We start from the raw sequence: 11,695 nt of genomic DNA, 5'->3' as shown, positions 1-11,695 counted from the left end.
TTCAGGTGGCGCTATGTCAGGGCCCCAGGGAGGGCGGCATTTTTGATTACCTAAGCCAGGACTGGCTTAGCACCGAGCGGTGGATTGGGGAGGCCGCTGAAGCAGCACTGCTCCAGCAGCCTCCCCTCACACTCAGGCAGAGAGCAGGTCCTCTCCCTGCCTGCTCTCTGCCTGCGAACGCCGCTAAACCCTGCCCCCTTTGATTCACCCCGCCCCCTTCGCGCTCCGCTCCGCCCCCTCCTCCGGGGGGGAGGGGCTTTCTGTAGTTCGCCTCGGGCAGCGAAAGGGGCAGCTTCACCCCTGGTTCCAATACATAACAGGTCCCTGCTGGTCTCTACCTCCTTGACCCTTTTGACAGAGAAAAAAATGCCTGCTTAGCAAATCACTGGTTGAGGCAAGTGTGGTCATGAAGTTGTATTTATGTACTTGGGTTTTTTCTTGACCTTTTGGTTCTGTGTGGAACAGTCCCACATTTCGGGTGCTGTCCCACTGTTCCAGGCAGCAGGTGGTGATTTCAACTCTTTCGGTAGACATCCTTAGGACACAGAGGTGGAATACAATAGTGGAGCATAACGCCATCAGCTCTGCTGCTCCATTATTCATCTTCAGCTGATGATATCTGCTGCAGGGAAGCTCAATGAACGCCAAGTTACAGACATTACAGACAGATCCTGCAAGTATGTGGGAATGAGGTTCATTGCGTATTCTTTTTTTTTTTTTTTTTAATGGTGGTTGCAGGGGGAGTGGAAATTTAATTTTTTGTGAGGGCATTGGAGGACCAGCTTTCCAAAAGTTCGCACAGAGACCTCTATAGGGGTAAACCTAGCCTCTTTGCTGCTTGAGTCCCTCATCCTTCTGCTACCCCAATTATAAAATATCTGATATACAGTGTTGGCCAAAAGTATTGGCACCCCTGCAATTCTGTCAGATAATACTCATTTTCTTCCAAAAAATGATTGCAATCACAAATTTTTTGGTATTATTATCTTCATTTAATTTGTCTTCAATGGAAAACCACAAAAAGAATTGTCAAAAAGCCAAATTGGATATAATTCCACACCAAACATAAAAAAGGCGGTGGACAAAAGTATTGGCACTGTTTGAAAAATCATGTGATGCTTCTCTAATTTGTGTAATTAACAGTACCTGTTACTTACCTGAGGCACCTAACAGGTGGTGGCAATAACTAAATCACACTTGCAGCCAGTTGAAATGGATTAAAGTTGACTCAACCTCTGTCCTGTGTCCTTGTGTGTACCACATTGAGCATGGAGAAAAGAAAGAAGACCAAAGAACTGTCTGAGGATTTGAGAAGCAAAATTGTGAGGAAGCATGAGCAATCTCAAGGCTACAAGTCCATCTCCAAAGACCTGAATGTTCCTGTGTCTACCGTGCGCAGTGTCATCAAGAAGTTTAAAGCCCATGGCACTGTGGCTAACCTCCCTAGATGTGGACGGAAAAGAAAAATTGACGAGAGATTTCAACACAAGATTGTGCGGATGGTGGATAAAGAACCTGGACTAACATCCAAACAAGTTAAAGCTGCCGAGGGTACAACAGTGTCAACCCGTACTATCCGTCGGTATCTGAATGAAAAGGGACTGTATGGTAGGATACCCAGGAATACCCCACTTCTTACCCAGAGACATAAAAAAGCCAGGCTGGAGTTTGCCAAAACTTACCTGAGAAAGCCAAAAATGTTTTGGAAGAATGTTCTCTGGTCAGATGAGACAAAAGTAGAGCTTTTTCGGAAAAGGCATCAACATAGAGTTTACAGGAAAAAAAAAAAGGCCTTCAAAGAAAAGAACATGGTCCCTACAGTCAAACATGGCGGAGGTTCCCTGATGTTTTGGGGTTGCTTTGCTGCCTCTGGCACTGGACTGCTTGACCGTGTGCATGGCATTATGAAGTCTGAAGACTACCAACAAATTTTGCAGCATAATGTAGGGCCCAGTGTGAGAAAGCTGGGTCTCCCTCAGAGGTCATGGGTCTTCCAGCAGGACAATGACCCAAAACACATTTCAAAAAGCACTAGAAAATGGTTTGAGAGAAAGAACTGGAGACTTCTAAAGTGGCCAGCAATGAGTCCAGACCTGAATCCCATAGCACACCTGTGGAGAGATCTCAAAATGGCAGTTTGGAGAAGACACCTTCAAATCTCAGGGACCTGGAGCAGTTTGCCAAAGAAGAATGGTCTAAAATTCCAGCAGAGCATTGTAAGAAACTCATTGATGGTTACCGGAAGCAGTTGTTCGCAGTTATTGTGTCTAAAGGTTGTGCTACCAAGTATTAGGCTGAGGGTGCCAATACTTTTGTCTGGGCCATTTTTGGAGTTTTGTGTAAAATGATCAATGATTTGACTTTTTTTTCATTCTCTTTTGTGTTTTTTCATTGCAAGCAAAATAAATGAAGATATTAATACCAAAGAGTTTGTGTTTGCAGTCATTTTCTGGAAGAAAATGAGTATTAGCTGACAGAATGGCAGGGGTGCCAATACTTTTGGCCAACACTGTAAAAACCACTGTTACTTATGTATCCCGGGCTCCGGTGCACACCCTGCAGCTTTCGGTCATCTTCAATGTCAGCCCTGACATCATATGGGCCAGACCAGGCCTGGCCCACATGACATTTGGGATGTTACCATAAAGGCCCAAAACCTGCTGGGAGTAACACCGGATCCAGCAGAGGTGTGTAACATTGTTGTTTATGTTCTCTCACCTCCCCTGAGTCTCCGATTATTATACTCCGAGGTCTGAAAAGATCGCAGAGTATAATAATAGAGGTATTTGCTGGGGTTCACGGGCCTGTGCCTGCTCACAGCTGCATCTGCTCCCCCTTTTGTGTCCTATAGCAGAAGGGGAAGCAGGGGTGGCCATGAACAGGAGCGAGGATAGATAGGTAAATAGGCCATTATCCGCTGGGGTTGCTCCAGCGGGTAACGGCCTATTAAAAAGAAAAAGTTATCCTCCCCTACCTGCGATCCCTTGATGGAGCCGCCGCCTCCTCTTCATCACTAGCACATGAGATGTCTGCATCTCTGCGAGGAGGCATGATGACATCATAGCATCGTCACCTGTGCTGTGATGCAAAGGTCTCCTAAGCCAACCCAGGACAGGTCCCGCTCAACTGTTTTTTCAGAGTGCCCTGTCATGGACTGGTTTAGGATAAAAAAAAGAGTAAAAAAAAAACAAAAAAAACTTTGCCTCATTAGAGATGCGCGCCTGGCCCTCTATTGCATTGAAATGGCTCTGGCTATGATCAGCTACACATCACTAGATGTGTGCCTCTCAAATGCTGAGCTCCATAGTAGCTACTATATCCAGGAGCGAATTAAAGGTTTCCCACGAAACAAGAGATCCCCTAATCTGGATAAACCTGCTTATCTCCTGGCTGTATTCACTGAAGTACTTGGTTTCTTTCAGGCCACACAACACAAAGTTCACCAAATATCATTTGATGATATGACAGTTCAAGAAGATCCACCTACGTAAGTACTTAGCTTGAAGTTCATGTTAGCAGCAGCTTTCCTGGAAACTGTTTTACAACATTGGAATCTGCTAGCTTCTACTTATCTGTCCCTCCATATAATGACAATAAAAGTCTACAGTAGTTAGGGTCAGATATTTCTCAACATTTTCTTATTGAAAGCTGAGTCCATATACTGAAAACTAAAGTGGTACTATTGGTGGCACACTATCCAGTCATCCTTATTTAGTTCTTTAAAGTGCTTGTCCAAGACTTGATATTGATGGTATATTTGTATGATAGGTAATCAATATCAGCTTGGTGGGGGTAAAATTCCCAGCACCCCCACTAGTCTGCTGCTGTGGTCTTTGTATCTGCTCACTGTATTGAGCCAGACAAAAACAGCTTTGCACACTGTATGGTAACCATGCCAGGGTACCGTAGCTCAGCTCCTAATGAAAGGAATGGGACTGCAATAGTAAAGCCACCACTTCCGCTTATAAAGCGGCACACCACCAGATTTACTATATGTGCCATGCAGGTATGCTGTATTGTTCTACCGAACTACAGTGCAGCTACAATGTTTGTGCCACTGTTACTGGCAACACTCCCCTGCCCGGTTGTATTTGGCTTGGAGCCATCCTGAGGGATACTTGCAGGAAATAGTGGAGCAGTTGTGTGACTTCTCTGATCTAGACTTGTTGTACAACTGTATGACAGTGTTTGACCTTACACGCACTTTTTGCTGTTCTTTTAGTTACTAAATTATATATACTATGCCCCAAGATAGTACCATAATATGTAACTCATCCTGAAAAACCAAGCCTTGATATGGAAAAAAAAATAAATTATGACTCTCAGAATGCTGTGACACCAAAAACCTTAATTTCTCTAAATACGATAATTGGTTCTCCTGTGTCTCACAATGCAGTCCGGTCTTGCTGTTCTAGTGTTTCTTGCTGGTTGAAGTCCTCACCACACATGATTGCTAAAGCCAATCAGCACCCTCAGCAAAGGACATGTTACGTCACTACCTGTGGCCTGCCATGTCCTTTCCTTAGGCCGCTAATTGGTTGAGTCACGTGACTGCTGAGTCTAAGGAAAGGAACAAGGGATGTCATACTGTGGCAGGAACTTCCAATGGAGGAAAACATTAGAGCAGCTGGACTGGAACGCACTGGTAGATCACCAGGGACAGGTGAGTAGGTTTTGTTTTTTCCACCTTCCCGGGATAATATATAAAAAAGAAAAAAGTTATCCTGGACAACGTCTTTAATGATAGGCCATAAATGTTTGGTTCATTGGTATTAATGAGGATAGATCATCAATAAAAGATCAGTGGAGGTCCAACTCCCAGGCCCTCTGCAGATTATCTGGTTGAAGGGATGGCAAGTGCAAGTGCTGTGACCCCTTAACTTCTTACATTCCACGCTTCTGTTTTCTAGTGATTGTGCATTTTAATTAAATCATGTTCACTTCTATAGGATAAGGCAGTCTCCTATGTAAATATAATACATTACTGGCAGAAGACATCAGCACTCGTGTCTGCTGTCTGGAGAGTTCAGCACAGTGACCTGTATAGGCAGCAGAAATAAGTGCCAATCTGCTTTCCCTAATAATGATGCCCCCCACACCTGCAATAGTTATTTCCCTACCTATGCTATGACATCATAGTAGGTATTATCCCTGTAATGGTACATCACTGTGTGCATTATCTCTGTACTGTAAAATCACTGTATTTCTTGCCCCATTATTGTGCATCACTATGTGCATTATATCTGTACTGTGATATCACTGTGTGCATCATCATCCTGTACTGTGATATCACTGTGTGGATCATCATCCTGTACTGTGATATCACTGTGTGCATCATCATCCTGTACTGTGATATCACTGTGTGCATCATCATCCTGTACTGTGATATCACTGTGTGCATCATCATCCTGTACTGTGATATCACTGTGTGCATTATCTCTGTACTGTAAAATCACTGTATTTCTTGCCCCGTTATTGTGCATCACTATGTGCATTATATCTGTACTGTGATATCACTGTGTGCATCATCATCCTCTACTGTGATATCACTGTGTGCATCATCATCCTGTACTGTGATATCACTGTGTGCATCATCATCCTGTACTGTGATATCACTGTGTGCATCATCATCCTGTACTGTGATATCACTGTATGCATTATCTCTGTACTGTGACATCACTGTATTTCTTGTCCCATTATTGTGCATCACTATGTGCATTATCTCTGTACTGTGATATCACTGTGTGCATCATCATTCTGTACTGTGATATCACTGTGTGGATCATCATCCTGTACTGTGACATCACTGTGTGCATTATCTCTGTACTGTGACATCACTGTATTTCTTGTCCCAGTATTGCGCATCACTGTGTGCATTATCTGTATTGTAAAATGTGTGTAAAGGAAACCAGAATAATTGAAAACCATTGACATCACTGATTAAGGTGGCCATGGTAAAGAGGGTTCCAATTACAAATTTGTATGGGAGCCCCATGGTTATTTGTTTTCCTCCTGAAATGTCCGGTCTATTGTCTATATTTATTTAGGGGATTTGTGATCTGTTTTCATTTAAAGAGGTCTGACCTGTGGTCTGTATTCATTTTTGGAGGTCTGCTCTGTGGTTTATATCTATTTTGGGGTGTGATAAAGGGGTCATATTATATATGCCATTAGTGATTCAAATGTTGGGGTGTAAAAACTGGTAGGTACATTAGGTTTTCTCTATCCTGTCTCAAAAGCTGGCAAGTGATATACGGTTCTGTATATCCAAACTTGGCACATTGGTTGTAGGAATGGGATATGCATGCACATCCACAGAAAATGAATGAGATTGGTTTTTAGTAAACAAATCCACCACAAGTGAATATACCGTAATAGTCTTCTTTGATCCTTTAAATTAAGGGACCGCTATCGTAAGAAACATCTCCTTGAAAGATTAGTAGTGCCTGTATTCTAAGAAATAAACAAGCAATGCAACAGCCCCATCTGCTGTAATTCAAGCTGAGCTCTAAAAGAAGTAAAAAAATAACATTTTTTACTACAATAACTGGAGGGATTTATTTTTAAACAACAAAAAGATCTACAAAAAAGCAAAAGAAAGTTATGTGACTCACCATACGATACAAGGTGCACGACCTAGTTCTTCCGGACTTTCAAAAAAGATCTGTTAACATCTTCACAACAGAATTCTCAGCACAATTATATATTGAAGGGGTTGTCCAAGATTACATATTTAGGACCTGTCCCTAGGGTTGGTTATCATCCTGTGACTGTGGAACTGAAAGCAGACAGCTCGTACACTCTCTAGGGTTCATGTAATATTTCAGCTCATATGACTTTATACTGATGTTCTATCCAAATGATAGCTTTCTAATGCTGTAACTATAATACTGTAAGTGAGAGTCTTGAATCATTTCAGATTCATTGTTGAATCACTAAATACATTAAACAACCTCTAATGGTATAAATTACATACAGTTTTTTTTCACATATTTGTATCTACTCATTGTAGATATGTGTATCTATCATGTGTGTAGCCATTGCTTTGTAAATTGAACGCTGTCTAAAAAACTGCTAGTATTGCACTTTTTCACACCTATATAGCTCAATTATTATTATTATTATTATTATTATTATTATTATTATTATTATTATTATTATGATGATGATGATGATGATGATGCTATTGTTATTTGAAGGATGTGATTAAAAAAAAACAATTGAAACCTCTCAGTCCTGGAGCCTGATATACAGTTCACAAAATAACTTTAAACACTATAGGAAAATAGTGAAAGATTTCTTCTATAAGATACTAATGTCTCAATAGAGTTTAAGTACAAAGGTAATTCTTTTCCTCTTCACTCCATAAGCCAATATGGTCTCTCCTGCCCCTTAGTGGTCACTATGTAACACAGCACTTTCAAGTCATACAGAAGATTAGCGTTTTAGGGATATTATATAGATACTATGACCAATGTCATGTACTGTTTAGAATTGATGGCAGGGGTCTTTATATTCCTTACACTAGCACTAACACTAAATTAGCCAAAGATCTGACAAGGTTACAATGTTTATTACTTCTAGGGCACCATTATTAAAGTGTCATAAGGAAGTTTTCACAACTCAGAACGGATGATTTCAGTATCACAAACATAATTATTGTCCTCTTTGGACTATTAATATATAGAGTTACATCTATAGTCATCTATTGCATTTATTTGCATAAAGCCTATATTTATATCATATATATTATAAGCCGATGGCTGGTCAGGTAATGGAGGGGGTGTACATCTCACCCAGACTACTCAGGTGGATGACATGAGAAAACTCCAGGAATGCTTGTTCTCAGCAGACAACTTTCGTCTGCTGAACATTTTGGTAAATGCTCAGTATTGGGCTGGATTTTTAGGAATGGCAGGTAGGTTGGTAGTGGGATCTATCTGTCATTCCACCCCCCTCCAGTCCACACTTTGGGGATGTTCCAGCAGCGACTCAGCTGCAGAGAGTCTCCTCGTCAAGGAGGCTTAAGAAACCAGCTCCAGCAGCAGACTGGGGGCAGAGCTTGGCTGGAGAGCTGACAGAGAGGTCATATTTTTGGAGCTGTGTCCTGAATGACTCAACTGGCTTTTGATTTCTGTTATTCTCAGTGAGGTAACCTATTCTATGATTAGTTAGAGCCTAGCTGGGCAGGGATTTATTTTTGTATTGTTTCCTTTTGTTGCTGCACTACCTTTTTGAGTGAAAATAAACTCTACCTTTATTTTGGACTAAAGAAACTGGACTTTTGTGTCTATGCCACCCCACCTAGCAACCCCAGACCCTGGCTATATATATATATATATATATTTTGCCAGGGTGTATTATATTTCATTATACATTACTGTATATATTTATATTATGTATATATATATATATATATATATATATATATATACACACACTATATACAGTCCTATGAAAAAGTTTGGGCACCCCTATTAATCTTAATCATTTTTTGTTCTAAATATTTTGGTGTTTGCAACAGCCATTTCAGTTTGATATATCTAATAACTGATGGACACAGTAATATTTCAGGATTGAAATGAGGTTTATTGTACTAACAGAAAATGTGCAATATGCATTAAACCAAAATTTGACCGGTGCAAAAGTATGGGCACCCTTATCATTTTATTGATTTGAATTCCCCTAACTACTTTTTACTGACTTACTGAAGTACAAAATTGGTTTTGTAACCTCAGTGAGCTTTGAACTTCATAGCCAGATGTATCCAATCATAAGAAAAGGTATTTAAGGTGGCCAATTGCAAGTTGATCTCCTATTTGAATCTCCTCTGAAGAGTGGCATCATGGGCTACTCAAAACAACTCTCAAATGATCTGAAAACAAAGATTGTTCAACATAGTTGTTCAGGGGAAGGATACAAAAAGTTGTCTCAGAGATTTAACCTGTCAGTTTCCACTGTGAGGAACATAGTAAGGAAATGGAAGACCACAGGGACAGTTCTTGTTAAGCCCAGAAGTGGCAGGCCAAGAAAAATATCAGAAAGGCAGAGAAGAAGAATGGTGAGAACAGTCAAGGACAATCCACAGACCACCTCCAAAGAGCTGCAGCATCATCTTGCTGCAGATGGTGTCACTGTGCATCGGTCAACTATACAGCGCACTTTGCACAAATAGAAGCTGTATGGGAGAGTGATGAGAAAGAAGCCGTTTCTGCACGTACGCCACAAATAGAGTTGCCTGAGGTATGAAAAAGCACATTTGGACAAGGCAGCTTCATTTTGGAAACAAAAATTGAGTTGTTTGGTTATAAAAAAAGGCGTTATGCATGGCGTCCAAAAAGAAACAGCATTCCAAGAAAAACACATGCTACCCACTGTAAAATTTGGTGGAGGTTCCATCATGCTTTGGGGCTGTGTGGCCAATGCCGGCATCGGGAATCTTGTTAAAGTTGAGAGTCGCATGGATTCCACTCAGTATCAGCAGATTCTTGAGAATAATGTTCAAGAATCAGTGAGGAAGTTGAAGTTACGCCGGGGATGGATATTTCAGCAAGACAATGATCCAAAACACCACTCCAAATCCTCAGGCATTCATGCAGAGGAACAATTACAATGTTCTGGAATGGCCATCCCAGTCCCCAGACCTGAATATCATTGAACATCTGTGGGATGATTTGAAGCGGGCTGTCCATGCTCGGCGACCATCTAACTTAACTGAACTTGAATTGTTTGTCCAAAATACCTTTATCCAGGATCCAGGAACTGATTAAAAGCTACAGGAAGCGACTAGAGGCTGTTATCTTTGCAAAAGGAGGATGTACTAAATATTAATGTCACTTTTCTGTTGAGGTGCCCATACTTTTGCACCGGTCAAATTTTGGTTTAATGCATATTGCGCATTTTCTGTTAGTACAATAAACCTCATTTCAATCCTGAAATATTACTGTGTCCAGTGGCGTAACTAGGAATGGCGGGGCCCCGTGGCGAACTTTTGACATGGTTCCCCCCCCCCATCCCAACTGACGCCGAAGACCTCGACTGACCCCCTCCTCCGCACTCTATTATGTCCCTTACTTACTTGCCCCTGCACACAGTATTAACCCCAATAGTGTCCCCTGCACACACAGTATTAACCCCAATAGTGTCCCCTGCACACACAGTATTAACCCCAATAGTGTCCCCTGCACACACAGTATTAACCCCAATAGTGTCCCCTGCACACACAGTATTAACCCCAATAGTGTCCCCTGCACACACAGTATTAACCCCTATAGTGTCCCCTGCACACACAGTGTTAACCCCTATAGTGTCCCCTGCACACACAGTGTTAACCCCTATAGTGTCCCCTGCACACACAGTGTTAACCCCTATAGTGTCCCCTGCACACACAGTGTTAACCCCTATAGTGTCCCCTGCACACACAGTGTTAACCCCTATAGTGTCCCCTGCACACACAGTGTTAACCCCTATAGTGTCCCCTGCACACACAGTGTTAACCCCTATAGTGTCCCCTGCACACACAGTGTTAACCCCTATAGTGTCCCCTGCACACACAGTGTTAACCCCTATAGTGTCCCCTGCACACACAGTGTTAACCCCTATAGTGTCCCCTGCACACACAGTGTTAACCCCTATAGTGTCCCCTGCACACACAGTGTTAACCCCTATAGTGTCCCCTACACACACAGTGTTAACCCCTATAGTGTCCCATGCACACACAGTGTTAACCCCTATAGTGTCCCCTGCACACACAGTGTTAACCCCTATAGTGTCCCCTGCACACACAGTGTTAACCCCTATAGTGTCCCCTGCACACAGTGTTAACCCCAATAGTGTCCCTCTGTGGACACCCATAAACAATTATTATACTCTGGGGTCTTTTCAGACCCCAGAGTATAATAATCGGAGACTAAATCGGGAATAAAAACATTAAAAAAAAAACCCCACTGTTGCTTCTTACCTGTTCCCCGGCTCCTGTGCTGTGCTGTCCTCCTCTCGCGTCCTTCGTTAATGACGTCGGACGTCACATGACCCGGGAAGCATGCCGGGTTCATGTGACGTCAGAGACGTCAGACAGCAGTAGGACGGAGGCCTGGCAGGATCGCGGAGAGGTAAGTAACAGTGTTTTATGTTTATTACCTCTCCTGATCCGCCGGTCATTATACTCGGGGGTCTGCAAAGACCCCCGAGTATAATGATAGCCTCTGTGGGGCCCGCGGTGTCACTTGCCGATCCCGGCCCAGCCAGGATCGGCAAGTGAATAGGGCCCGTAACTGCCTATTGAAAAAAACCGCAGCGGTAGCGGCTGTCACCGGGCCCCCTAATGGCCCGGTCCCTGTGGCAGCTGCTACTGCTGCTACCACGGTAGTTACGCCCCTGACTGTGTCCATCAGTTATTAGATATATCAAACTGAAATGGCTGTTATAAACACCAAAATATTTAGAACTAAAAATGATTAAGATTAATAGGGGTGCCCAAACTTTTTCATAGGACTGTATATATATATATATATATATATATATATATATATATATATATATATATATATAGCTGAACAGATTTGATAAACAAAACAAAAAAATGCTCATGGTGACAACATCTATCAGATGATGTATGTCATTAGGCTTTTCAGACTTGGTGACAGGCATTTCACCACATCCACCAATTCTAGGTTTTTGCTACACTAAAAGGACA

The sequence above is a fragment of the Leptodactylus fuscus genome, chromosome 3 (genome assembly GCF_031893055.1).
Source record: "Leptodactylus fuscus isolate aLepFus1 chromosome 3, aLepFus1.hap2, whole genome shotgun sequence".
In the NCBI taxonomy this organism is placed as follows: domain Eukaryota; kingdom Metazoa; phylum Chordata; class Amphibia; order Anura; family Leptodactylidae; genus Leptodactylus; species Leptodactylus fuscus.
Note: the sequence above shows the minus strand (reverse complement) of the source record.